General features: G+C 38.2%; 1 protein-coding gene and 1 non-coding gene across 16 annotated transcripts in view; both read right to left on the reverse strand.

Moving 5' to 3' along the window:
* The window catches only part of Nlgn1 (neuroligin 1), an 895,946-nt gene that overhangs the window by 581,264 nt on the left and 287,552 nt on the right, over positions 1 to 27,130 (reverse strand). The gene's annotated exons all lie outside the window — the stretch shown is intronic.
* On the reverse strand, positions 6,108 to 6,293 carry LOC128106852 (U2 spliceosomal RNA). Its single transcript, XR_008216892.1, has one exon. It is a non-coding gene; the product is annotated as a U2 spliceosomal RNA (small nuclear RNA).

Consider the following 27,130-nt stretch of genomic DNA (forward strand, 5'->3'; position numbering starts at 1 on the left):
CCCCATCCCCATGCATTCACTGAATTTCAGATGATATGACATCTTCATAAAGATGCATAACAATTATTCACCTTGGAGTAGTAAAAGATAAACCAGTATAGAAAAGGGGGAAATCTTAATTAAAAGGCCAATTTATCAAAGTATAATCTAATCTGCATTATACTTCACCCTGATTGTGGCTTTCTTTCTTGGATTTAAGGATACATTTGGCTCCCAGCAACACTGAAGCTCATTATAATCATCATTAAAATTACGCTTTTCTCAAGTCAGCAGGAGCTGGGTGTCTTGCCCAAGCTGTGCATTCAGCCGCTGGGAAAAAGAACTATCAGGCCGTCCATCAACTGACCCCTTGGGATAAACCTGAATGGGCTCTGATGAGCTTCAAAGGGCACAATCCAAAGGTCTTCCTGACACAGGACCCTGCTGTCTCTTGCTTCCTGTGTAAAAGTAGCACTTAAGCTTCTCTAAAGGGCAGACTGGTGTTTAAATGAGTCACAGTCTTGCAGAGCACACACATATGTGAAATATATAAAATAGGTATGCTCCACATAGAAATGCTATGTAACAATGTAACATGCAATGTATAAAATATGTATGTGCACCATACATACACACTCATATGTAAGTGAAATTGCTTATGTGAACAAAACCAGTGACTCATCTTTCCAAAAAACCATACCTTAATTCAGAAATTATAGTGTCCATAATGATTAAGTCTTTTAAACTTCCTTCTAAAAGTGAAAATGCGCTGTCTCTACTAGCTCCGTCACATATTTGCGACAGAAACCAAACCATGGTAGATTTGCTCAATTTTGTTTTCGGCAACTCCTCAATTGTTGCATTTTTATTGTTTTATAAATATTTTGGATATGCACATGTTTTTATTCCTTGGCCATGTCTAAAATATTCAAAAGAAATATTTATATGACCTGCTATTTTTAGTAGACACCTTCCAACCATCAAGAGTTGAAATGTGTTAATCAAAATATAATTAAATAAACATACCTTTACAAGTTTAAACCCTTTTCCTTACATCATAACATAAAAGCAAAATAAGCAGAGAAAAGATTTGATTTTTCTTTTTCACTTCAATTATAAACCAGAGCAGTTTGTAGACAGGTTTATATAGTTCCAAAAAAATTTTTAGCTGCAAAGCCAGATTTACTTAAGTCTTTCAATCCATCTTAGCAAAGCAATGTGAGGAAGCAGAATAAGAACTTGTACACACTGTTAAATACAGGCAAAATAATGAGGAAACCGTAGTCAAGTTTGCTTCTAGTAAAAGGATTACAAAACCTTCTTCATGATACACAAAAATAGCTTACGGATCTGCTTTCTTTCTGAAATCACAGAAAGCAAACACTCTGAAGCATGAAAACTCTTTAGTAAGTGAGATAACTCACAAATAAAATCGTTCCTTGCCTGTGGAACAGGGAAACAGAAGAAGCGCTCTGATTTTGTTTATTATTCTGTTGGTATCAGAGTAAGACTTGACAACAAATTTCAAGAGGAAATACTCCATACAACAAGTATGTACCTGACATTAAAAGATCTTATACATGGGTCATCCAATGTGGGTGTTTTAATTCTTATCAGACAAAATCAAATCATTTCCTGATTTATAAGCAGGAAGTCACATGGGAATGAGTAGGCAAAAAAAATCTGAGAAAACCCTGCAATGCAGGTGAAAAAGGAAAGAAATTCTAACTACTGTGGATTCCAGCTGCACAGGACCATCCACTTCTCTAGAACCAGTCTCTCACTCTCTTTAAAAAGCTACAGTCACCACTTTACTGGATTTCAGGAAGAGGAAGCTCTACAAAGTGTTTACCACCGAAGAACCTCGTCCCCTTCACCAGCTCTCTAAAAAGGAAAAGAGAGCTCAAACTTAGCTCTCACCACGAAGCCATTCTGGGACTCTCTGGTGCTCAGGACAAAACCCTTCTCATCTAAGCTGTTCTGCTATTCTCAGCTTACCTGAGAGCTTCCTCCAGCATTTCTAAACCAATACTGTTAACAATATAAAATAATTTGAGGTACTCAGTTATCTGATTCTGCAGACTTCTCATTTATACCCCTCTTCTATAGAAAGCACTCCACGAACATCTTATCAATGGGAAATGGAGAGTTTGTCCATTTGCCGATATGTGTCACTTCCAAGACATTCTCAATTGAGCCAACAATAGAACATAAATAATGTGAGCATTTGTAATCGACTCTGCTATAACCAATCATTATAATCAATTGAAAGTTGTAATTTGAAACTAAGGAAGTTAAGGGGCTCAAAAGACATGATATCATAGACTTGAAGTTCAAATCTATTTGTATTAATCTTTGCATTCACAATTCATTCTATCCCTTCCACAATTCAATGTTCCCTTTATCTTTTTCCTTTATGAATGCATTGTTAAGACATCTCTTGCTTCTACAGAAGAAATAAAGCATATGAAGTAGCAATCTTGAGAAATAGGTCATATATGGAATCAAGTGTCCCTTAAGCATTTTATAATATCAGTAGGTACATAAATAATATATTTCATTAAAAATGAACTAAATAATATAATTATGGACATAATAGCTACTGCTAACAGTTGGTATTTATTAAGTGTGCGTGTAAGGTTGTATTCAAAACACTTTGCACCTATTAGCCTATTTAATTCCCACAAGGGGCTTGTGTTGTCATTAACCACAACTTAAACATGAAGGATTCCTCAATGTCGAGTGATTGGTCCAAGTCAACCATATAGTAAGCCAGGCAGCTTTCTCTTCAGAGCTCAGGATTATTGATCTGTGAAGGTGGAAAATTACTCATAGTTATTTTAAAACGGCAGTTGTTAGTAGTCTAATCACAAGATCTGATAATATAAAGCTAACATTTCATGTCTACAGAGATGTGTCAGTTAGTAAAACAGCCTATTACACAAGCACTGGGACCTCAGTTGGAATCCACGGAATCGAGTAAAACTCTTTCATGGTAATATGCACATCTGGAATCCCAGAGCTCTGGATATGGAGACAGATCTTCCCTGGAGTTCACTGGCAGTCATTATATTCTAACCAATAAGCTCCAGGTTCAGTGAGACTCCTTGTCTCAAAAAAAAGGTAGAGATTAATAGAGGGACACACATACGCACACACACACACACACACACACACACACACACACACACACACACACGGGTATGCATGCATGTGTACACAGAGCCTCACACATGTGCACACCCAGTAGTAAAAGGCTAATATTTGTTTCCATCCTTCTCCTTCACTTAGGTCCCCTGACTAATATTTTGCTTCCCAAAGATAAAAAGGGAAAAATACAACTTCCACTTCTCTTTTTAACTTCTTAGTGACTCCATCCCCAAAATATGAAAATAAAGCACTCTTCTGCTCATACATGTAATTCTGAAAAGAAATATAGAAGCAGCAAGTGATAGCATTAATAATTTGTGTTTTCCTAAAACCTTCACTTCTACGTGCATGCTTCTACTTGGGAGATGACCCTGAAAAACAAATGCATACTGATTTTTTTCTCCCTATGCATCTTATTCTCTGTTCTTAGCCATAAAGTATCTGAATATTTGCAAAATATCCTGAATCATTAAGCCAAAGCAGTGGATGCAAGGAGACCAGCAAATCCACACACCTATCCTAAAATCAGTAACATCTCTCTGAAAAATTTTTGTTTCTGGCTTTTGTTTTTGTCTTGAAAAATTTAGAATATAAATTTTATAGATGTTTCTTTGTATACAAACCCCTAAATAATAAACAAACATATATTATAAGCTTTTAAGCTCTTAAGTTTGATACTCACAGTCAGATTCTCACCTCTTACCCTTGAGGATATTTAGTCTAGCTGGTACATGCATGAAAACATTTCTCACTAAAATGCCTTTAAGGAAAAACTGCATCTTCAAGACACAGCAGTGAACATGGGTCTATGTTTTCCATGAACTGCTCATTTTACTCTGTCACGTAATTAACTGCTTCTTATTATTATGCTCTAAGTTTATAAAGCCTAAATTGCTTATCTCTAAACGTAGATACTAAATCCAAAATGAATCAGGTAACAAGGAATTCTATTTTTAAAATATCTTCAGTTAATAAAGAAATTTACAGCTGCAATTAAATTTCCAATTCTTTTAAGATTTCATTAACTTAACCGAACTCAGAGTGCCATAGCACTTTGCCTGTGTTCTGTGGAACATCCAACGGGCTGTGGAACAGACTTACCACGTACTCAGGAACCAAATCTTAGGAATTCAGTGTTAGGACTCATTCTTAGTAGATAGGAATTGAAAATAACTCCAACACTTTGCATTGAAAACGTCGTGGTGAGATATAAGTGCTGAGAATGCGGACTGTGCTCCACAGTTGGCACATACATGAGGCATGGAGAAGGTGAGTGGGAACACTGCAAGCAGGATAGTATTAAGTGGAGTGCCAAACACAGTGGTAGCCAATATGCGGAGTGAGCTATGATCCAGGGAAGTATGGAGAGCAAGGTGGGTGTGGGGTCTCACATCTGCAGAACAAGCAGCAGGAAGGCTGAGGCAAGAGTTAGTAGTTCCCGAACAGAACGGGCTACAGAAGGAGACTCTGCCTCAAAAAGCTGAAGAAGCAAACATAACACAAAAGGAAGGCTTATGTGCGTTCATTTCTACATGTTATTTTTGTGCTGTGTCCATATGTGTGGAGGTGTGTGCATGAGACAGCATTCATGTGGAGGTCACAGTACAACTTGTAAGAGTAGGCTTTCTCCTTCCACCATCTGGCCCCAGGGACGGAATTCAAGTTGCCAGGCTCAGCAGCAAAGGCCTTTACTCACTGAGCTAGTTTGCAAACCCCAGAAAATAAACTTTAGAAATACATTTTATTAATTCTTTGAAAATTTCGTACATTATATTTTTAACCTATTCACCCTTCTTAGCTCCTCGCCCACCACCCTTCCTCTTCCTTCCCACTCAACTTTGAGATTGCTTCTTTTTTCCCCTTTGTCCTCCATCAAGTCCGGTTTGTACTGTGCAGTTAGTCTTGGACCTGGGGCCTGCTTCGGTGTGTGGTCAGCCTATAGGTGAGGAGGGGGTCACATCATTATAAAAAATGGCTCTTGCTCTCCCAGCAGTCATCACATGCTAAACTAAGTGCACTGTTGATCTTTTCTTTCATTGTATCTGTTTTATGCTTCACAATGAATGATGCACACAATACACTCACTCATATCTATAAATGGTCTTTCTACCAAAACCCACACCTAAAGATAAGCACATCACCAGTTTGACAGGGCATTCAAAGTATAACTAACTTCAGATGAAATTTTCAATATATTAGTACTGTATTTTATATATATTTACCTTTGAATTCATTATAAACCTCAGTTTTTAAAATACGTAAAATGCTAAATTGAGAAACAACATTCTCATTCCACTCTCATAGTTTGGTACATGCATTTCTTGATTTTCCCTATGCTTTTCTAGGGATATAAATACCTACTATAAAGCTAGTTATTAGTTTTGATTATGAATATTCTCCCTCATTCTCCTTACAAAACCTAGGTCATTATGACTACTTTTTTGGTCATAATTAGGTAAAATTATGTTTTATAATGTCACTGAATTAGTCCCAGTACCTCCACAACAAAATGCTGGACCCAACAGTGCACCCGTGCTGCACAAGGCGGTGGTGATGTATGTGTCTAAATTATTTGGCATGATGCGCATAACAGTGTTTTCAATTACTAAAAATCCTACAATATGCTAAACAAGAACAGAAAAGAAGACAACACAACAGAAATTATGGTATTGGGTGGGGAGCCGTGAGAGGGCTGAACAGGTAAAGCACTTGCCGCCAAGACTGAAGACCTATGCCAATGCCCAGGGCCCACAGGGTGAAAGGAGAAAACTGACTCTAGCAATTTGTACACCACTTGAACACCATGGTGTGACACACACACACACACACACACACACACACACATTAGGTAAATACTCAGTTTAAAAAATATATATGCTGTAAAGAGTGCTATTTTTTCCTCCCAACACAGAAAACAAAACTGCAAAGATATTAGCTAAAAAGTAAGCCCCAACTGTACAAGATGCCTTAAGTTTCCTGAGGGGTGCATGGCTCTTACAGGTTTTGCAGCCCCAGGTTGATTGGTAGAATAGACAGAGCAAGCTCCTATTTCATCTCTTTTAACAAGCCCTATACTATATTGACCCTGGAAAAGGATAGATCAGATATTAAGCTGGTATGAACAGACACTGCACTTGATCCTAGCTGAGTGGCCAAGAAGCCATGAGTGCCATTTTTTAATAAAAACAATAAACCAAATACATCATCACCAATAAATCGTTAATGTCTCTGCAATATATTTATGTAAGAACTCTATGGCCACCTAAGAAGTTTGGGGCCCTGGGCTGTATACTTTAGAAGACCATAGGCATCTTTCCTCCTGTTCCTATTAGGAGATAGTTTCTAGGACCAAGCAGACGTGTCCACCTGCAGTTTGCAGTCCCTTCTTTGGCTGTTCTCCAGACACCTGTGTCGATTATATTCATGGAGGTATTTTGTCTAACATCACTTTTTCAGGGCTTTTTTAAGCTTATAGATCTGTTGTTTATATATTATACTTTCTAGTTTTGTGTTTTTTGGGGGGTGTTTGTGTGTGAATGTGTGTGTCTCAGTGTTTGTATGTATTTCTTGTGCTTTTTTTCTGCTTGATTCTTTCCCTCTTCTGGTTTATTGCTGTTATTATTATCATTATTATCATTATTATTATTATTATTATTATTATTATTATTATATGCCTGTTTTCTAATGAGAGAGAGAAAGAAACGGCATGGAGTTCGGTGGGGGAGGAGAGGAGGAGGACCTTGGAGGAGTAGGGAGAAGGGAAGTCATAATCATAATATATTATATGAAACAAATCTCTTCAGTAAAAAAATCATTTATATATGTATATATAATACTTATAATAATATATGCATATGAGATTTGTGTGTGTGTGTGTGTGTGTGTTTCAGTACATGAACTGAGGTCATAAAAAAACACTTGCAAAAGTCAGTTTTCTCCTTCTAATACGTGAGTCTCAGTTATCAAGTTCAGGTTATCAGTCTCTCCAGCATTCAGCTTTGTAGAGGTGGACGGTGATGTTGACAGCACTTACCAGTGGAATTTTCCGGAGTGAGGGCACAGACTTCTCACTACTGCTCTGAGGTAAAGTATTGTGGACAGTCAGTCAAGCAACAAGATCCTAAGTGGGAGACGAAGAGCCCCAACTTCCTAAACGCAAACCAGGCTTTAAGATAGGATATTTATCAAGGCAGTGGGCCATAACACATTCCACAGTTTGTTGGCATAGTTCATGATTTTAAATATTTGCCAGTGCCCCACAAAGTGTTAGAACCAGACAACATATGATTAGTACTCTTGGCCTCAATGTGAAACTGTAATGATCAAAATATAATTTCTTATATAATTGCTATTATAAATCCACTCTGACTCTAAGGGGCTTTACCTGTCACTGTTAATTAAAGCTGTGCTTTGTCACCTGTGATGATCCATTGACTACAGCAAAAGTCGTTAATTTTTGAACCAATAACAAATTACAAAATGTAATTGCAAGGGCTGTTTTATTTCCAAGGGTAGGTAGTGAAATCACCTTAATATTCAACAAAGGTGAGGTAACTTTTGAGTGTTACCATATCCCTGTCTCACAGCCCATTGGGTTTAGTATTGGCAGCGAGCACTCTATAATTTTTCAGTTTCTTAATTAGATTTAGCCATTAATTTAACTATTCTATCATACAGGAACAGAGAGTGCAACCCTATTTGTTAGTTCATTTTTCTTTCTGCTTTTACTAAACAATTTCTGATGGCCACATATGGCCACATATTTACTTCTGGAGATTGTTAATCATCCAGTTGTCTATGATGCATGTCATTGTATACACATTGCTTTACTTTCTCCTGGCATAAAAACATAGAAATTTTAGCTGTAATCATAATTTATATTTGCACAAAATTTACAAAGTAATTAAGACATATCTGTCTTACTATTTTTAGTGTATTTATTTTATTATATACTTTATTTATTCATATAATGTATGTACAGGTACCCACAGAGGACAGAAGGAGGCTTATATAATACCCTAGAGCTGAAAATACACACATTTGTGTGCCAGCAATGTCGGTGCTGAAACTGAACTGTGGGCCTCTAATTGAGCACTCTTTTTTTTGCATTTTAGAAAAATATTTTAGGGCGTTAGAATTTTTTATTCATTTTGCATACCAATCACAGATCCCCATCTCCCCTCTTCCTGCTCTGCCAACCTCCCCCTTCCACCCACTCCCCATCTCCTCCTCCAAAAGGCTAAGGGCTCCCATGGGGAGTCAGCAAAGCCTGATACATTCAGTTGAGGCAGGACCAAGTCCCTTCCCCCTGCATCAAGGCTGAGCAATATCCCACCACAGGAAATGGGCTCAAGAAAACCAGCTCATGCACCAGGGATGGATCCTGATCCCATTGCCAAGGGCCTCGCAAACAGACCCAGCTACACACTATCTCCCACATGCAGAGTGTCTAGTCTGGTCCCAGGCAGGTTCCACAGCTGTTGGTCTAGAGTTCTTAGGAACTTGGTTCTGTTATCTCTGTTGAATTCCCCATCATGATCTTGGACCCCCCCCCCCCCATATAATTCCCTTTTTCCTCTCTTCAACTGGACTTCAGGAGATTGGCCTGGTGCTGGGCCATGGATCTCTGCATCTGCTCCCATCAGTTGTTGGATGAAGGCTCAAACAGGGGATTCACCAATCTGATTACCAGGGTAGGCCATTTTAGGCACCCTGTCCACTATTGTTATTAGTCTAAAAACCTGGGGTAGTCCTTATGGATTCCTGAGAATTTCCCTAGTATCAGGTTTCTCCCTAATCCCTTAATGTCTCCCCCTATAAGATATCTCTTTCATTGCTCTTCTACTCTGTTCCTCCCCCAAATCAACCATCTGTTCCCTCATGTTCTCATCCCCATCCCCTACCCTTCATTGCCCCCCCATCCCCAGTTTAATCATGGAGATCTCCTCTATTTCCCCTTCCCAAGGCAGATCCATGTGTCCCTCTTAGGGTCCTCCTTGCTTCCTAGCGTCTCTGGAGCTGTGGGTTGTAGTCTGGTTATTCTCTGCAGCAAGCACTCTTAATCACTGAGACATCTCTCCAAATCCCGACTTTCTTATGCTTTCTTGCTGGTCAGTGAAGTATGCTCTTCCTTTCCTTGCATGGATAAATTAAACTGAGGTCCACAGACAGTGAGTATTCTCAGTCACATGACTATTATGTGGCAAAGTCTTTGACTCTAAGCCCATGACATTTCTAAAACTCTGTGTATCTCAAATCACTTGTTTGATGAATGATAACAATGCAAATTTGCAAACATATATGTGGTGGTATTGTGTTCCCCAAAATATTGTGCACCCTAATAAACTTATCTGGTGTCAGACAACAGAACAGCCACTAGGAACAGAGGCTAGAAAATGGTGGCACTCACGCCTTTAATCCTAGCATTCCAGAGGCAGAGATCCATCTGGATCTCTGTGAGTTCAAGACTACATTGGAAACAGCCAGGCATGGTGACACACTCCTTTAATCCCAGGAAGTGAGCCTTTAATCCCAGGAAGTGAGGGAAGAAAGCAGAAAGGTATATAAGGCATGAAAACCAGGAACTAGGCTGGTTAAGCATTCAGGCTTTCGAGAAGCAATTCAGCTGAGATTCATTTGGATAAGGACTCAGAGGCTTCCAGTCTGAGGAAATAGGATCAGCTAAGGAAATGGCGAGGTGAGGTGGTTGTGGCTTGTTCTGCTTCTCTGATCTTCCAGCATTCATCCCAATACCTGGCTTCAGGTTTGTTTTTATTAATAAGACCTTTCAAGACTCCTGCTACACATATACCATAGATGTAGTATCTTCCCCAAATCACCAAATATCATCATATCAGAAGATAGCTATCAATAATATGTAGGTTAGACAGAGTTACTGTAATTAAAAAGATTCCCTTTGAAATATAGAAGCCAAGACAGGCCCCAAAAGAGTCAATGGGTACAGAAGTTCTAAGATAGGAGATAATAGTCATCATGGGAAGAGTTGTGAACAGTGAAAGTTCAGTAGGCTGAGGGGGACTGAGAACTTCTCCCAGGGTGAGTGAAGGTAAACACAAAGATTTTTGGTTGGTGAAACCACATCACAAAGGATAACTGATGGGGCCAGTGAGATGGCTTACCTCCAAGGCCAAAGATGTGAATTCACTGAGATCCATGTGATGGAAAGGGAGAACCAACTCCTTCAAGTGGTCTTTTCACCTCCATATGAACGCTATTACGTGTGTGTTCTGCACACACAAGCAAATAAATAAACAAATATAAATGTAATAAAGTTAGCCAGGCAGTGGTAGAGCATGCCTTTAATCCCAGTACTCAGGAGGCAGAGGCAGGTGGATCTCTGTGAGTTCAAGCCTAGACTGGGCTACAGAGTGAGTTCCAGGAAAGGCCCCAAAGCTACGCAGAGAAACCCTATCTCAAAAAACCAAAACAAAAAAAAAATGTAATAAAGTTAAAAGCTCAGAGAAAAGAAAAGACATAGAGTGTATGTGTCTATCCCTATCTGCCTTAAATCTGTTATTACAATTATTTCAATAGTTACAAATATGAACATGCATCTAGCTAAACCTGTCTGACCTCTGTTTGCAGATTGGTATCACAGTTTGGTGATGACTAATGAATACAATGGTCTCAATCAGACCCCCTAAGAAGTATCAGAGAGCAATAGATCTGAAGACCAGGCAGGCAAATCAGAGTAAGACAAAGCAAATAAACCCTAGCTAGGATAACAGGAAATACGGAGTGTGGAAGTGAGAAGGTTCTCATACTTGTAGGAGGCAAGGTAAGGTAGGATTTTCTGCCCAGACATCTGGGAGCCAGCAGATCTATCTGAAAGAATCTACACTAGCAAGGGAATTAACAATAATATAAAGACATGTGGAAAGGAACATGTGTTACCATTGTACATGTAATGGGGTAATTTGAAAGGAGTCCGAATCTTAATTACATGAATTGTTTAAATCACAGTACATTTATTTTTCAAATGTTGTAGATCTACACCTACTAACAAATCCTCCTAATCCTGTTAAGTAAACAGAGAAATGACAGAACAGTAAATGTGTATATTTGTACTTAAGAGGCTTATAAATACTTGCTTATAAAGTATACAAAGAAGCATACAAATCATAAACATTCTTTAGTGTTTTGAGATGTGTCTCTCTGTGTAGTCCAGACTCATCTCCTGTCTCAGCTGCCCAACTGCTTGCACCACAGCCATGAACCCCCACACCTGGCTGCCATAGTCTATTTAACAATAATGTTGGCTGACAGCAAGGACTATGCTAATCATTTTGTTTGTATATTTTGAGTTTCATGATGTGAAAGTTAATTATAAGTTTTCATGTAATCACAACATTTTTGCTTAAGTCCCACTAACTTTGGTATGTAATTCTCTCAAATACATCTAAATGTTTTTCTCCATTACATTTGATCTTCCGAAGACTACCAAGGAGGTGTTGATCCAATGGAGTCTATGCAGGTTATAGACTCATGTGCACCTTGATTACAAAAGAAATGTTTGTTTTGTGGTGGGGGAGGGGTTCCTAGGGTCTCAAACAACATGAAACAGTTTGGAGGACCACAGTGAAAATTAAAAGCTTCATTTTTTAAAATTAGGAATATTAAGTAAGGCTTTTCTTCTTTCTTTGAAGGTTTATTTAATTTTTATGTGTATGAATGTCTGTCTCCATGAATGCACGTACACCATGTGTGTCCAGTGCCCATGAACGCCAGAAAAAAGTTGTTGGATCTCCTAGAATTGATCTAGAAATGGTTCTGAACCACCATATGGGTGCTGTTAAATGAACCTTGGTCCTCTGCAAGAGCAACAAGTGCTCTTAACTAGTGAGCCAACTCACTAGCCCTAAGTTAGGCTTTCTTGAAGAATATAAATATTTCTCCCACTTTCATGACAATAATCCAATTATTTATCATAAAACTTCCTATCTGCTATCTTTTTCCTATTTTTTTTACCTCTTTTCATAAAATTGTTTCCTCAATTAACCTTCCAATAATATTTTGATTATGTTACTTCATACATAACTGTAAGCCTGCCATAGAATTTCAAAGCAGCAACCAGCTTTTTGCTTATCTGGAAAGCATTGACTCAAATGGACTCTGCCCACTAAAACATTGTTATTTTCAAATTCTCCTCTTATCTAAAGAAAGTATTTGAGAGGAAATACTGAGAAGGAAAAAGGAAATCCAGAAAATAAATGTCTTAGCAGGCTGCATGCTTTGAAAACACTTCACAAAGCTCAATTTCTTCCCATCAGAAAAGATACACTCTCCAGCAATGTGTTCACTACAGATCCTGTAAACGTTCAATACATTTTTCAAACTTAACTTCAAGCTTGTCACTAGATGTAGGTCACACATTCATACTGCTCCTATTATTTCAGCTTAAAGAATGTTTCAAAAGAATCTTAACTGAAAAAAATATCAATTTGTACATGCATGTGTCTAAGGTGATCAGTGTCTTTGGGGTGGCTAGTGTCTGATAACATAGATTTGGTGGCGGGGGGGGGGGGGACACATGAGAATTTGAAGGATAAAATCCCAAGGGAGGGCTGGGAGGACAACTACATGATTCAAGTGCATGCTCCTCAAGCATAAAGATTAGAATTTGAATTCTCAGCACCAACAAAAAGACTGGAAGAGAAAGACTGTGTCTGTAGACCTAGGGCTCCTATGGCAAGATAGCAGGAGGGGACAGAAGAGTACCCACGATCTCATAGGTCAGCTAGCCTGGTGTAGCAACAGTGTATGCAACCATGAACGAAAGGGACCAACACCTGAGGTTACTTTCTGACCTCCACATGGGTGCTGTGGACAGCGTGAATAGGACACAGCGGATGGAGGCAAGAAGAGGAGGAGGAGGAGAAAAGACGAGAGAGAGAGAGAGAGAATTCAAAGTAATTTCCCACCAAAGAACGTTGTCTAGATTGAAAATACCCCAATTGCTAGTGCTCATATGGCAGCAGAAGAAGCAGAAGTAGAGTTGCCTCAACTTCGGCCCAGACACACAGTGACCTGGTGACATGAGAAGGTGGACAGAGAAAACATCACGTTCAAAGCAAATGCCTCAACACGTGTGCCCTTAACCTGAGAGACAATGCCACAGCAGTGGCTTCCAGATCTGTCAGCAGTGTTACCAAAAGTGACTCCCACAGTGTCCAACTACTCTAATGTCAAAATGACATGGTTTTCACCATCGCTGAAGGAATAACAGTACTATGATTAAATCATCCTGTGTCATGGCACAGGAAAGTAAACAACAGGAATTATTAGTCACCAGACTAGGTTGTGTTCTACCATAACAGATTTTTCTCAATATATTACCAAATCTTCAATGTTTCCGGCAGCATCTCTGTCAAATCTCCCTAGTCAAGTCTGTGACTCATCATATAAACTATCTCTTTCACAAATGAAATGTTGATTTTTTTTCTGTTATGAGAATTTCTGGAAATTGTTCTTATTTACTTCAGTGAGCAACAAATAGCTTCCCACTGACAATGAGAGGCAAGCATCATCTCATTTGAACAAATCTATACAAGACGTTGGCGGGCCACCAACTCTGCCTATCTCTTTTATTTTGATTTTTGTGGTGCTCAGGAACAAACCTGGGCTCCAATACTACCACTGACCTACCTCACTAGCTCTGGACCATGTTTTTAAACAAGAAACTATTGTGCCAATTTTTATTTGGGGACAATGTCAGACATCAGAACATTGTCATGTGCCAGACTTATATAACATGCTCATTCCCCTAATTTATGCTTATGCTTCTCAGACAAGGCACAGCCTAGTAATTACTCTGTATTTGCAAATAAGTGGAGCTCCTGTCTGCCAGCATGTGTAAAAATTAAAGGAGGTGATAACACAATATGTGTGTGATTTAGGGGACAGTTCAGCCCCAGTCTCTAATTGCCTTCAGGATCTGAATTGGCAAAACCATAACACATTCAACAAAAGACTCCACACAGGTAGGCCTATAAAACCTAATTATTTCTCACAAAGCAGACCATTCCATTTAAAATAAAAGGAAGTCATGAGCAATAAAGACTATGCCATTAACAATTAGTCTTCCACACACATGATTAGACTCAGAGAGATAAAGCAGCCTCTAAATTTAATGACGAATCCTGTATTTCTGGCAGGGTTCAATATTCTGTACTAATTATGTTCAAAGACCTTGTGCTACTTAAAGGTACTTACACTGGAAAGTGTGACACAATCTCCATGGATTCATGGATAACACTTAACATTCAACTCTGAAATCAAAATACACTTGAATGTATGAATTCAGGAAGAATCTATTGTGTTTTTCACTTCTTAAGTCTGTTTTTAGGAGAAATTTTAAGCTCTTGCCAATCATAATACTTACTGATACACTTATATTTCAATAATAACAATACTTTAAAAATGAAAAACACCTTACTAAGGCAGACTAAGGAATTAAAATGAATCCAGAAGCTCAACCAAGAAAGAGAGCTGATGTTATTTTAAAAAGAAAAGGGAAATTTGTCTATTGTCTTGTCCAACATTTTTGGAAAGATTTTTTAAATAATGATACAAAAGAGGGCAAATGAACCTATCAGAATTCTAAAAAGCAATCCTAGTTTAGATTTTCTGAAACTGAATCATCATACCTCTAAGTAGAACAGACTTCCTTTTTCTCCCGGAGCTTTTTCCAAATCTGACTTATTTATCTATATATGACACAGCTATGCAAAGGAATAAACCTGGGCCATTGGTAGTGCTTAATGTACATGTTTTTTTTTTAATCTCAAGTAACATAGTGACTTTTTTTTTGCATTAATAGCCCCATGGAGGACTGCTATCTTTGTTTTTAGAAAAGGATGGCCCAGGGAGATATTTAATTCATAAATAGCCATAGTTTGTGAAAGGGAACAGCATCCTACCAGCACACAAATGATGATGCTTCAAAAGAAAACCATTTTAATTTTATTTCTGATGTGCAGAATGGAAAGACAAGTAAACACAGTCTCAAAACCACAGGGAAGCTGAGGAATCTTTTTTTGCTCTTAACTGCACCATAGTTAGTGTCTCCATAGAAACTGATGGCATTGGGTGAAGTGTTACCAACAAACCAGGGCTTCTAAAATATACAGAAATGCTCCTTAAGGCAGGAACAATCACACACATCTTCCTTAAAATGGAAAGATGATGACAGAGCCTTTGCAAGGTAAGAACCGCAGCTCAAAATCATATAATATTGTAATGAAACTAAGTCCCATTTAATCATTATTTTATCCAAAGGTCATATAGAAAAAAGAGGAACTCCTGGCATCTGGCAATAGATAACTTTGAAGAATTATGCCATTTTGAAAGTTATAAGCATTCTTATTTGTGTTTGTCCTTCCAAAAGGCTGCTCAGGGGTTGGGCTTTCCTTATGGGTTTACTGCTGATGGCCTGGCATGGTAATTAGCAGATCACATATACTCTTGATAGTAAGTGTCCCTGCTCCAGCTTACACATACTCTTGATCGCAAGTGGCCCTGTCCCAGAAACCTGTGCCCCTGTCCTGTCGCTTGCTTCTACCCTAGTCAGCCATTACCGTATTGTAAAGTCCTTCTTCAACTCTGACTTTCACACACAAGTGTTTCTTACCAAAACTCAGAGGTGGAAGTTGGCAGTTATGAATAATCTAAGAGCCTTGCATAGCTCCAAACTTGGCCTAATTTTATCCATAACTAACTGTACCCTCTTTAGCAAGTCCATTACTCCTTGTTCTCGTTACTCAAAGGGAATATAGAATTTTGCACTAAAATACTCTCCAACTCTGTTAGAAGAAATTAAGAAGTGGCTCAAGGCAGTGTTTAATTTAAACCACAGTATTACTAATGAGAAAATTTGGTTTAAGTATTGCCTCTTTATCTTCAATTAACAAATTGCCACAATTTAGTGGATTAGAAAATCAGTGATGTATTATCATGTGGTTCTGAGAGTCTGAAATCTAAACTTCATCTTATGGGAATAAACAGAATGGACAAGATTGCATTACTTCAGAAATCACCAGAGGGATCTAGTCCTGGATGTAAATAACTTCTAAAGGCTACATAATCTTGCTTTGGCCATCTACTAAGGTTTATAAGTCCTGATCCGAGCTAGCTTCTTGCAGTTACGCATATTCCTTTGCTTCCGGCCCCATTTCTCTAGCTTTTATGTTCACCAACACATAACCTTCCCTGATTTTGCCCCTTTTACCTTTATCAGCATCCTTGTGATTAAAGGGATACAAGATTAACTTAAAAAAATCAGTAGCCCTCCTATATACAATTGACAAATAGGCTGAGAAGGAAATCAGAGATACATCACCCTTTACAATAGCCACAAATGACATAAAATAACTGGGGGTAACTCTAACTAAGCAAGCGACCTGTATGACAAGAACTTTAAGTCCCTGAAAAAAGAAATTGAAGAAGATGTCAGAAAATGGAAAGATCTCCCATGCTCATGGATAGGCAGGATTAACATAGTAAAAATGGCAATCTTACCAAAAGCAATCTATAGATTCAATGCAATCCCCATCAAAATACCAACACAATTCTTCACAGACCTGGAAAGAATAATACTCAATTTCATATGGAAAAACAAAAAACCCAGGATAGCCAAAAGAATCCTGTACAATAAAACAGCCTCTGGAGGCATCATGATCCCTGACTTCAAGCTCTACTATAGAGCTACAGTAATAAAAACAGCTTGGTATTGGCATAAAAACTGACATGTGGACCAATGGAATTGAATTGAAGACCCTGACATTAATCTGCACACCTATGAACATATAATTTTTCACAAAGAAGCCAAAACTGTACAAGGGAAAAAAGAAAGCATCTTCAACAAATGATGCTAGCATAACTGGATATCAACATGTAGAAGGCTGCAAATAGATCCATATCTGTCACTGTGCACAAAACTTAAGTCTAAGTGGATCAAAGACCTCAACATAAATCCAGGTACTCTGAACCTGATAGACGAGAAAGTAGGAAGTAGTCTTGAACACATTGGAACCAGAGATCACTTCCTAAATGTAACACCAGTAGCACAGACACTGAGAGAAACAATCAATCAATGGGACCTCTTGAAACTGAGAAGCTTTTGTAGAGCAAAGGACATGGTCAACAAGACAAAGCAACAGCCTACAGAATGGGAAAAAATCTTCACCAACTCCACATCTGACAGAGGGCTGATATCCAGAATATATAAAGAACTCAAGAAACTAGACACCAAAATGCCCAACAGTCCAATGAAGATATGGGCTATAGAGCTAAACAGAGAATTCTCAACAGAGGAAGCTCAAATGGCTGAAAGACATTTAAGGAATTGCTCAACATCCCTAATCATCAGGGAAATGCAAATTAAAATGACTCTGAGATACCACTTGGCACCCATCAGAATGGTTAAGATCAAAAACACTGAAGACAGCTTATGCTGGAGAGGATGTGGAGCAAGGGGAACACTCCTACACTGTTGGTGGGAATGCAAACTTATACAGCCACTTTAGAAATCAATATGGTGCTTTCTTAGAAAATTGGGAATCCATCTCCCCCAAGACCCAGCTATATCACTCTTGGGCATATACCCAAGGAATTCTCAATCATACCACAAGGGCACATGCTCAGCTATGTTCATAGCAGCATTGTTTGCAATAGTCAGAACCTGGAAACAACCTAGATGCCCCTCAACTGAAGAATGGATAAAGAAAATGTGGTACATATACACAATGGAATACTACTACTCAGCAGAGAAAAACAATGACATCATAAGGTTTGCAGGCAAATGGATGGATTTAGAAAAAAATCATCCTGAGTGAGGCAACCCAGACTCAGAAAGACAAACACAGTATGTACTCACTCATAGGTGGATACTAGATGTAAAACAAAGGATGACTAGACTGCTACTCACAACTCCAGGGAGGCTACCTAATAAACAGGACCCTAAGAAAGACACAGGGATCCCCCAATGACAGAGAAATGGGTGAGATCTACATGAGCAACCTGGACATGAGTGGGGGTAATGAAGGGCAAGGGTCGGGGGAAAGAGAGCTTAGGGGAGCGGGAGATCCCAGCTGGATCAAGAACAGAGAGGGAGAACAAGGAAAGAGATACCATGAACAATGAAGACCCCATGGCAATAGGAAGAGGCAAAGTGCTAGAGAGGTCCCCAGAAATCCACAAAGATACCTCCACAATAGACTACTGGCAATGGTCGAGAGAAAGCCCGAACTGACCTACTCTGGTGATAGGATGGCCGAACAACCTGGTTGTCATGACAGAACTCTCATCCAGTGACAGGTGGAAGCAGATGCAGAGATCCATGGCCAAGCCCCAGGTGGAGCTCCAGGAGTTCAATTGGCAAGAGAGAGGAGGGATTATATGAACAAGAGATATTGAGACCATGATTGGAAAAAGCACAGGGACAAATAGCCAAACTAGTGGAAACACATGAACTGTGAACCAATAGCTGAGGAGCCCCCATGGAACTGGATCAGGCCCTCTGGATAAGTGATACATTTGTTTAGCTTGAAGTGTTTGGGAGGCCCCCAGGCAGTAGAGCTGGGGCCTGTCCTTAGTGCATGAGCTAGATTTTTGGACCCTAGGGCCTATGCTGATACACTTTGCTCAGTCTCGGTGAAGGGAGGAGGGGACTGGACCTGCCTCAACTGAATCTACCAAGCTGAGCTGAATCCCTAGGGGAGTCTTTGCCTTGGAGGAGGTGGGAATGGGGGTTGGATTGGGGGGAGTGCGGGGGGGCTGGGAGGAGGGAGGACAGGGAAATCTGTGGCTGATATGTGAAATTAAATTAATTATAAAATTAAAAAATAAAAATAAAATAAAAAATAATGTGAGACACATAATCACATCTACAATGTTCGTTTAACTATATAGTATTAGGGTCCAGACATCTTTGATAAAAGAATTACCTTGTACATATACTTCACAAACCTTTGAATGGATGTCTCTTGCACTGTTGTGAACTATGAACCTTGAGATGTCTGGTAGCATGCTAGACAAGCACCCTAAGCTACTATATACTTATACTAGACTTAGAAGCCCTAGACTTTCATATACTTAGAAGAAAATGTCTATGTGAAACACAACAGGATATATAATTAATGTATGCTAGTAAAGGATCTCTAACCACTCCCAAATACAGTATCAGCATCTAGCATCCTTCTCTCTATCCTGTAAATAATTAGTTTGGCCTTCCACATGTCAGTTTCACCTTTTATAGAGAGTTCTTTTATATGCAAGTGTGGTGGGTAGCCATCCCAGCTTTGACCTGAAAGTTCCAACCCCCATTCAGGCTTCGGTAACGGTCACACCACAAGGCAGGGCTGAGAGAGGATGCTGAAGACCTGTGTTCCAGATGCAGGGGCTCTCTTGGTTCCTGGACCCTGGATGCTGGAGGTAGACTGAGCAGAGTTCTCCAGAGAACATCACCGGACTGCGCTACACCTTTCCCAGACCCTGCAACCTACCTTTCCCTTCATTTGTAAGTTACGCCACTAAATAAACCTCCCTTTTAACTACATGGAGTGGCCTAAATAATTTCACCAATATGCAAGGAATGAATATGACAGAAATTAGACTGTTAGAAATGCAGATACAGGTTTATTCTTAAAGAGGATTCATCTAAAAACTGTGCTTAATTATGAATAGACGTCATGCCAAATCTGAAAAATGACAGAATTTCTGCATTCAATGCAAGAAACTCATTATGGGATTATAAAGAACCAATGCTCTGATCCTTCATAGCATCTTAATGATGGTGAATTTGCTCATTTCTTCCTGGAGTCTATAAAGTACATTATGGTAACAGGAGGTTCTCCAAGTATCTTTTCTTACCTTGCAAAAGTTGATGGCCTAAGTTCACATAAATAACAAGGTAGTTTTCTGTAAGATGTAGATGTAATTAAAATGATCTCATCTGGATTTTTTGATTGCTTTCAAAATTATATTTTTTAAGAAATTGGATGTTATAAAAAGTAAGAAAAGATATCACTCCTATAGTTATAATTAACATGAGAGTATTTGTAAGAATTTCAGAAGGTATACAATTAACATTAATATGCTAGCATATCTTCCAGGAGTACATGGTTTGTGTACTTGGGGAATCAGATTCATTTTCTGGTTTACCCAGTTGCCTGTATTCACTCAGTGATTTCCCCAAAGATGAGTAGCTAACTTCATGAGTCCTGTCCTTCTGTTGGCACCAGGGTGACTCTGCTCTACTCCATAGGTGATGAGCTCTGCTTCACCACAAACTCCCACTTGATAAATCATCCTCCATGGCACTAGGCACAATCATGTTCTGTCACTAGCAAAACTGTCTTTTGTGCTTCCTTTCTTATCTTCTTCCAACCTCATAATAGTGGACACACTACATCACTGGTAAAGAAGAGCTCATTACTTATGAGGCAGTTCACAGTACTTCTATTAGTCAGTCATCAAAAAGTATCAGTAGTTATTTCAATGCTTTTGTGTTCGTTTTGGTCTCTGAACTGCAGAACATAAAGTATTCTGTCATGTTAAGTGAACACTTCTCCACAGTGGACACCCAGAAGTTAAAGCCACTGAGACAGCACAGGATACAGAACAATAGCAGGTATATGGAGGGGGAGTTCCGGAAGAAGGAAAAGACTCAGTGGAAAAAGGACACACCACATAGATATTTAGCTTTCAGCACTCTATATAAATGCCAGGTGTGTGTAACATCCTGCCCATAATGCTAACACCCAGGTGGGATAGTCAGAGGATCACAAAAGTTATCTGGCTATACATACTCGTCAAAGTGGTGATCTTTGCATTCAAATGAGAGACCTTCATCAATATATAGGTGCAGATAAATCCAGGAAGACACCTAGTGTCAAATACACACACACACACACACACACACACACACACACACACACACACACCCCTGGAGAGATTCAAGTCAGACATTTTATAAACTTCCATTCTGTAGCTAATTTCACTGATAGAGGAAACTCAGTGTGATGATTAATACTATCAATTTGACAAAATTTAGATTCACCATGGAAACAAACCTCTGGAAATATCTGAGAAAGATTTAAATTAGGCTAATTGAGGTAGACAGACTTATCCTAAATATGGACAGCACCATCGCATGGGCCGTGGTCCCAGAATGAATGAAATGAAGTAAGCTAACCGAGAACCAGTGTTAATTACTGTCTGCTTCCTGACTGGATGCCGTATGACCACCTCAAGCTTCAGCCACAATGACTCCCTAACACGATGGACTGTACTTGAAACTGTGAACCAAGATAAGTCGTAGATTCCTTAAGTGGCTTTCATCTGTCATTTGCCATAGCAACAAGAAAAACAACAAACACACTGGTGTTTCTATCCACTACAAGAGCAGCATGTTCATATAATCCCTGAGAACATAGCAGAGCATTTCAATGCTGCCCTGAAAAGAAATCAGACCATCTGGCTGCCCTCATGACACATTTGGATAAGAATATCAGGGTGGAAATTAAGGTCAGAACAAACCAAGAGAGAAGATTTGACAAGAGTAGACTAACATATTTAATGTCAAACAGATTATAGATTTGGCCTAAAATTTATAGATGTCCTCTTTAAACTATGTCAGTGACATTTAGTTTAGATTCCTTTATCCTATGTTCATGCTTTGTAAATGATCATGAAATTTGGGCTTGGAAATGAAAAACCCATAAGGAGGATGGAATAGAGAACAAAACTAAAGGGGCAACATCCTCTCTTAAAAGTCTTTCATATTAGGATATTACTGAAAATGTGGTTCATATTTAGAAAACTAAAACCCAGTTTTTTTTAAATTACAAGATATAATAATTGTGTTATAGAAACTTTAATATATGAACAGTTACATAATGATGCATACAACATCAATTTTTAAAATAAATTACACATTTGTTCATTTGAGAAAATTGTACATATAGATTGATTATTTTAAGTGTGTGTATATGTATGTATTTGAATGTGCATGTGTGTGTGTGTAAACAAACATGGGTGCAGGAACTTTTAGAAGTCATGAAGATGGTGCTGGATCCTCTGGAGTTGGAATTACAGGCAGTTGTGAACAGCTGGATATGGGTGCTGGGAACAAAACCCCTGCCCTTTGAACAAACTCTAAAGCCTCAGATGGTATTTTTAAATGAGGTATAATGTTTTCAATGATCCATGTCCTATTTTGAAGCACATTTTAATACCCAGACTATTATCATTTGTATAACAATTATAAGTATATATTTATGTACATAAAATGGAATACTATTCAGCTCTAAAGAAAATAATGTTTAAAATATGCAGGATTTCTGTGGTTGCTCCCTGTTTAAAACTGAAGATTCGAAGCTAGGACCTGAAGATGTTGGAGGTAGGGGATTATGGCTGAAGACACCCACATGTAGGACACAAGAATAGATGATTTAAGCTAAATCTAACCTGAAAGTCTCCTTTCCATTGTCTAGCTGTCATAATTCCACAGTACTATGCAAATTCACAGAATGGAAGCAGTCAAGTCCTATGCAGCAATGATCCTATAAATCACAACACTGATCAGCACAGCAACACAGTCCTAAAGGTGCAATAGTGGCATTCATATGCTGCCAATAACCAAGAGCTGTCTAGTTGGACCTAAGGCCCACTTCAGAGGAGAGAAATTTATACTTGGTACAAGAAACTTAGCCCAATTCCCAGGACTAGTGAGGTCATGAATCTTAGAAAAGAACCTCCTAAAACTTACACACATATACACAGTCAAAACACCTATACACATAAAATAAATGTAGTTATCATACTTCATCAAACAGAAAACCACAACTTTACACAATGCAGAAATCAATGAATCATGAGCAGCCCACCTCTAACAGATATATCTTCAACACAACCTTTGCACCTAAAACTCAAGGAACATCATGGAAGAGGGACCAGGAAGACTGTAAGTGCCATAGGACCAGGACTTCTTCTGTGAGACTGTGTCTCCTGTAAATGGCTGCCTAAAGAAGATCTGAACAATGACAATATCAATAAACATGTAATGGAAAAGGGGGAAATCTCATGATGTCTCACACATAGACAAAGAACTGTAAGCATCTAATTACTGATGAGCAAGGAAGACTTAGCTTTCCCATGGTAGAGTACTCTAACTGGTTGTCAAATACAAAGATGTCAGCCCTGAAATCATGTACATACAAACAGAAAATGGAATCAACAAGTTGTATGTATATATTTGTATATATAGACACACACATACATACAAAATTTATATATGTGTGCATATATAATCAAAGTAAAGGAAGCTATCAATCTGAGATGGGGAAGGTAGGATGGGTGGTTGAAAAGAAGACAGGACACAGAAGGTGCAATGATTTAATGGTATTTTAATTAAAAATGTAGTAAATAAAAATTGTGTGGGGCTGGAGCACATATACACAGTCAAAACACCTATATACATAAAATAAAAATAAATCTTTTAATAATTGCCTGGACTTAGAATATATAATATTAATGAGGTCATACAATATATGAAAGAAAAAAGATACATGTTTTCTTATATGCAGAATGTGACCAATAATTTGTGTATACATGTAACTAAGTGTACATGTAGGCAACATCCAACATGAAGAGAGGAAAAAGGAAAGACTGAATATAAAGGGATGAGGAAGGATTAAAAGCAGGTAGTGGACATGAGTTATGAAAGAGAATATAAATATAATTATTTTTCTAGTTCTAGTTCTCTTATGAACTTTTTGTTTGTTTTGGTGGTAGATACAGGCATAAAATATAATTGATACTGATGATGTTAAATTTAATGTGAAGTTCTGCATCTTATTTTCCAAATATCTACTCTAACTACATAATAAGTTCCCTGAATAGTGTAGAATTTGAGTCCCACTATTAATTTGGGGTATGTGATGTTTTTAATTATTTGCAAGTTTTTAATAATAAAGTTTATTTTTAAAGTGGTTATAAATAAAAAGCATAAAATAAGTACATAAACACTTATGCTCCAGGTTACAAGAGTGAGGTCATCTGTAAATTTTAAGAATTATGTAGTGTTAACCTATAGCAGAGGAATTTTAGAGTAAGTCAAATAACTCTTCAATAAACTGATAAAATAGCAATACTGTTACTAAGCTCACTGCTCATTGGGTAGCAGAGGTAAGTGTACAGTCCCATAGAACATGCTCATCATTATCACATGAAAAGCCTATCGAAACTTGTTACTTGGGCTGGATACGGTCGGTTCTGCTATGACTTTCTCAGTTGGACACAACAGAACAATGAAGACATTTTCCTGAGATTTCTTTGGAAAGGGTTAGAGGTACTGTTTAATAGATCTATGATATGAGAACTGGCTTATTATTATGGTAAGGGAGCACAGAGTCCTCCTCTTTATGTTTTTAAGAATTTAAAACAAGTCCAGTATACTGGCACAGGTCCTCGATCCTAGCACTCAGGAGGCAAAGTCGGAAAAGAAGAGGGGGAGAAGGAGGGAGAAAGATGGGGCATGCTGGGGCAAGAAGCCAGGCAGCTGCCAGACAGACAGACAGGAGAAGCAGTGAATGTAAGATATACAGAAGGAAAGAAAAGAAAAAGCCCTGAGGCAAAAGGTAGATAAAGACAAACAGGTATATTTAAGTTAAAAGAGCTAGCCAGAATCAAACCTAAGCCAGGCCAAGCATTCTTAACTAATAAGTTTCCCTGTTGTGATTTGGGAGCTGGTTGGTGGTCCAAAAGAAAAAGTCTGATATACAGCAACAACAACAACAAAAATCTAGCAAAATGTTGGTGTTTAGTGTCTCATTTCTTTCATGTGTTCCATAGGGCATAATACAGAATAAGATACAAGCTAAGAACTTGATAAATGTGGAAACTGGTAGGTTCTATTACTTTGAAACATTCTGATATAAGTAAGTGAGAATTTTTGCATCAAAAAGCAATGTCTGCTACCCTTGTCTTTGATGCTGCAGAAATCTGTGAGATGGCCTGGGTTATTGAATGGAGCCATCTGAAAAGTCTCTTAACATCAATGAAGGAGTGGGAATTTGAAAGAACAACCTCACCAGCACTGGTCATGTTTGTACTTGCAAAGCATAATAAACCTTGCATCTGACAATGCAGCACTGAAATGTGATGCCTCTCTTTCTTGCATTCCCAGGTCTAAGGGAAAATACTAGCACTGTTATCATCACCTAGCGTTTACTGAGTGTCTAAGAGTTGCATAGTAAACTATAAGAGTTCCACAAATCAGTGATTTCATGCAACAAAGCAGTGACTTCCTAATGATAAACTAAATCGTGGAAAAGCAGTTTTAAGTAAGCATAAAGGAATTATACAGAAACACACTTTTCTCAACATTTAAGCCTTGTTTTAATGATTTCAAACCACTTCTAGCAATTCAGTTCATAGGGGCAAACACTAACATGATACCAATAATTGGAAAATTAAATGTATCCTTTAAAGATGAGTAATTTAAATGGTAATTATTTAAAAGGGTCTTACCTAATAAGAAAATGGGCATAACGATTTTACTGGATTTGAATCTGTCTTCCTCTCATGATGCCTCTCTTTATATACAAACAGTAAGTATTTATAAGTTACCCTCTTATTCTTATTAATACACTTTACAAAGGCAAACAAAAAAGCCCCAAGTAGTAGTTCATTTACAGTCATCTCCATTATTAGGAATGTCTATTGAAATGATGATAATTTATGTTCCAGACTAAGGACCCTGTGACGAAAGCAATATAGTTGTTCCACTTCAATTTAATGGACATAGATACTGATCATTGGGAAGGAAAAACAGTTGTGTATTTTTAAGGACAAATAGCCAGGAAATAAGTTATGGAAACAAACAACATTGAAAAAAAAGACAGAGCCTTATTCAAGGTTGCCCTAACCCTGTGCTTCTAGGACAATGTTACATTAACTGTGTTAAAGAGATTAAAATATGAATATATATGCTGGTGAATATAAAATAGCAAAAATATGGGAAATATTTAACATGTAGAATGAGTGAATGTGGCTTTGACCCACTCACATTTTTAAATGACAGTAGGAATGAGAAGGTTAATAATGGCTGTCATTCTGAAGCTGAGCAGACTTAAAGGAAAACACAGCTTTCTCCTCATTAAAATCCTGATCAGGTAATGAATGTGCATGAGGTGTAATACTCTGTTCAAATGTTTACTGCATACTTGTCTACAGAATACCTTATAAGCAAATATGTAAGTCTATAATGTAACCATGGAGACATGCCTAGCTTACAAAAACTCCCACTTTCCACTGTACATAGACAACATTTCCTACTTTAAAAATTCTTTCATTACTTCTTTCAGAATTTCCTATATTTTGATCATGTTTGTCCCCCTCCCCAACTCTTCCCAAATCTATTCTCTGTTTCTTACCCACCCAGCTTTATGTTTCTCTTTGACTATCAAAACCAATTTGTTATTCAATATAGTACTTGAAGTTCTAGCCAGAGCAATAAGACAACATAAGGAGATTAAGGGGATACAAATTGGAAAGGAAGAAGTCAAGCTTTCCCTATTTGCAGATGACATGATAGTATACTTGAGCGACCCCAAAGATTCCACCAAGGAACTGATACAGCTTATAAACACCTTCAGCAACATAGCAGGATACAAGATCAACTCAAAAAAATCAGTAGCCCTCCTATATACAATGGACAAAGAAGCAGAGAAGGAAATCAGAGATACATCACCCTTTACAATAGCCACAAATGACATAAAATACCTTGGGGTAACACTAACCAAGCAAGTGAAGGACTTATATGACAAGAACGTTAAGTCCCTGAAAAAAGAAATTGAAGAAGATGTCAGAAAATGGAAAGATCTCCCATGCTCATGGATAGGCAGGACTAACATAGTAAAAATGGCAATCTTACCAAAAGCAATCTACAGATTCAATGCAATCCCCATCAAAATACCAACAC

The sequence above is a fragment of the Peromyscus californicus genome, unplaced genomic scaffold (assembly GCF_007827085.1).
Source record: "Peromyscus californicus insignis strain IS unplaced genomic scaffold, ASM782708v3 Scaffold_9__1_contigs__length_137607984, whole genome shotgun sequence".
NCBI lineage: Eukaryota > Metazoa > Chordata > Mammalia > Rodentia > Cricetidae > Peromyscus > Peromyscus californicus.